The sequence below is a fragment of the Mustela nigripes genome, chromosome 1, assembly GCF_022355385.1.
Source record: "Mustela nigripes isolate SB6536 chromosome 1, MUSNIG.SB6536, whole genome shotgun sequence".
NCBI lineage: Eukaryota > Metazoa > Chordata > Mammalia > Carnivora > Mustelidae > Mustela > Mustela nigripes.
The window spans coordinates 40,576,976-40,579,456 of NC_081557.1; positions in this window are offsets into that span (position 1 = coordinate 40,576,976).

The following is a 2,481-nucleotide window of genomic DNA, read 5'->3' on the forward strand; positions in this document are numbered from 1 at the left end:
TGTGTCTTCCTCACACAACTCCCCTGCAGGGGTCCACCACTTAAACCTCGGCCTCATCCTGTCTCCAGAGCTGGTTGCTGAGAACCAGAGTCCCAGGGGGCCTTCCCAGTGCCATCAACAGAATAGCCCTGTATCAGTAGTGTCCTAGTAGCAAATGGATGGTACATTCATATTGGGATAATTGATTTAAGAGATAATTTAATAGAGGTGTTACCTTCCTGGGCCTGAAAGAGCAAGTCTGAAGAGCAGAGGCACTAAGTACATGGCAGGCTTCCAGGAAAGCCAGACTCCAAGCCAGATTCTCCTCCTCACAGCCTTGTCTATGTATGCAGACCCCTCGCTAAACCCCTACTCTTCTGCACGGGGGTTTTCCTGCCTCTAACTTCAGGCCTTCCTATGAACCTGATGGCCGCAGGCACCTGGCTGAGCCCACCTGCCCCTCCCAGGTTCTCTCTCCTCCTCAGCTGAGGATCTGGGAATGGTGCTGAGTTACCACTTTGGTCCTCTGACCTCCCTTGCCTTTTGGTTAGCTGGTGACTGGTTCTCAGTCAGACTGAACTTGGAAGTCATGGCCAGTTTGGTTAGTTGGTTTTTTGTTTTGGTTTTGGTTTTGGTTTTGATTGGTTGATTTTTTTTTTAATATTTTATTTCTTTGAGAGAGAGAACGAGAGAGGGAGAGCATGAGCTAGGGGGGAAGGGTAGAGGGAGAGAGAGAAGCAGACTCCCCCACTTAGTGGGGAACTCCATCCCAGGAACCTGAGATAATGACCTGAGCCAAAGGCAGATGCTTCACCAAATGAAACACCCAGGCACTCCTATCCTGCCAGTTCTTAAGGCAACTCTTCAGAGACCCTGCTTTTCCATAGGCTGGTTCCGTTGACAGCTTCGGCAGCTGTGTCCAATAAGCCTGTGTCCCAGGCTTATCCATCAAGGGGGTGGGGGTTGGGGGTGGAGGATCTTTCCACCATCCCTTCCCTCCTCTGTGTGTCACTTTTGCAGAGAACGCCAAGGAAGAAGTTTTGATACCCCCACAGAAATTTCAGTGAAGCTGCCCTGCTTTTATTCACTCACCATTATAGAGCCCCTGCCTCTGAGGCGGGGTCAGGGCCATGCGAGACACATTCACAAGCTGGACCCTTTCCCGGGTGTTCCTAGGGAAACCCTTCTGACAACAGACTGCTGCCTGGTCCCCACCCCACCCCCCACCCCGCCAAAAAAAACTGCTCCAGACATACCCGGATGCATCTGAATCTGGCAATCCTGGTTCTCAGGACACCAGGCTGTCCCACCAGGAGCTGGATGGAGGGCTCAATCTCACAACTGCCAGATCATGACTTGAGATGGAACCAAGAGTCAGAGGCTTAGCCGACTGAGCCACTCAGGTGTCCTGTCCCACAGACTTTCTAATATTCTTTCTGATCAGCTGTCAGTGCCAGAGTCATGCAGCCCAATTTGTTAAATGCTCTCTGTCCAGTGGTTGGGATTTCAGGAAGTTGGCAATTCCTGCCTACGCCCTTTAGGACTGATCATTGGGTTTTTAAATGGGAAAAAAATGTGAATGTAAAATAATGTTTACCAAGATCATATAGTAATACAGTAAATACTCATGATAGAACATTAAGTCATAAAAGTAGGGTGCAGGGCAGGATTTCAACTAAGTGAAAAATAAAACAAATGAAATAAGTAAAAACTTGAGCATGTAAAAAAAGGTGGTAAGAAGACCTTTTTTTTTTTTTTAAAGATTTTATTTATTTATTTGACAGAGAGAGTTCACAGTAGACAGAGAGGCAGGCAGAGAGAGAGAGGGAAGCAGGCTCCCTGCTGAGCAGAGATCCCGATGCAGGACTCGATCCCAGAACCCTGAGATCATGACCTGAGCCGAAGGCAGCGGCCTAACCCACTGAGCCACCCAGGCGCCCCGAAGACCTTTTTTTTTTTAAGATTTTATTCTTTATTTGACAGACAGATCACAAGTAGGCAGAAAGGCAGGCAGAGAGAGAGAGAAGAGGAAGCAGGCTCCCCACTGAGCAGAAAGTCTGATGCAGGGCTTGATCCCAGGACCCTGAGATCATGACCTGAGCCAAAGGCAGAGGCTTAACCCACTTAGCCACCCAGACACCCCAAGAAAACCTTTTTAAATACAACTCTGGGTTCTGGGGGAAAGTCCTCTCAACTCAGAGTGCCTCTTCTGATTTTCTGTCAGGCGGCCCCCAGCCACACTTCTGTCCCAGACCTCTGGGTGTGCCTTGATCAGTAGAAAAGACACCATTACTAGGAATTTTATTTTATCCAAGGTAAGGAAAAGCTACATGTAAAAGTTGGAGAGTTTGGGGTGCTCTGGAATAGGAGGGATGGGAAGAGTCTAAACAGAGAAGGGAACCCCAAAACCTGACAACAGGGCAGGGTCAGACTGAAAAAACAATGAAAAAATCCTTAGGAAAGGGAGGGGGAGGCATGTTAAATTTATCAGTGTTTCCTATT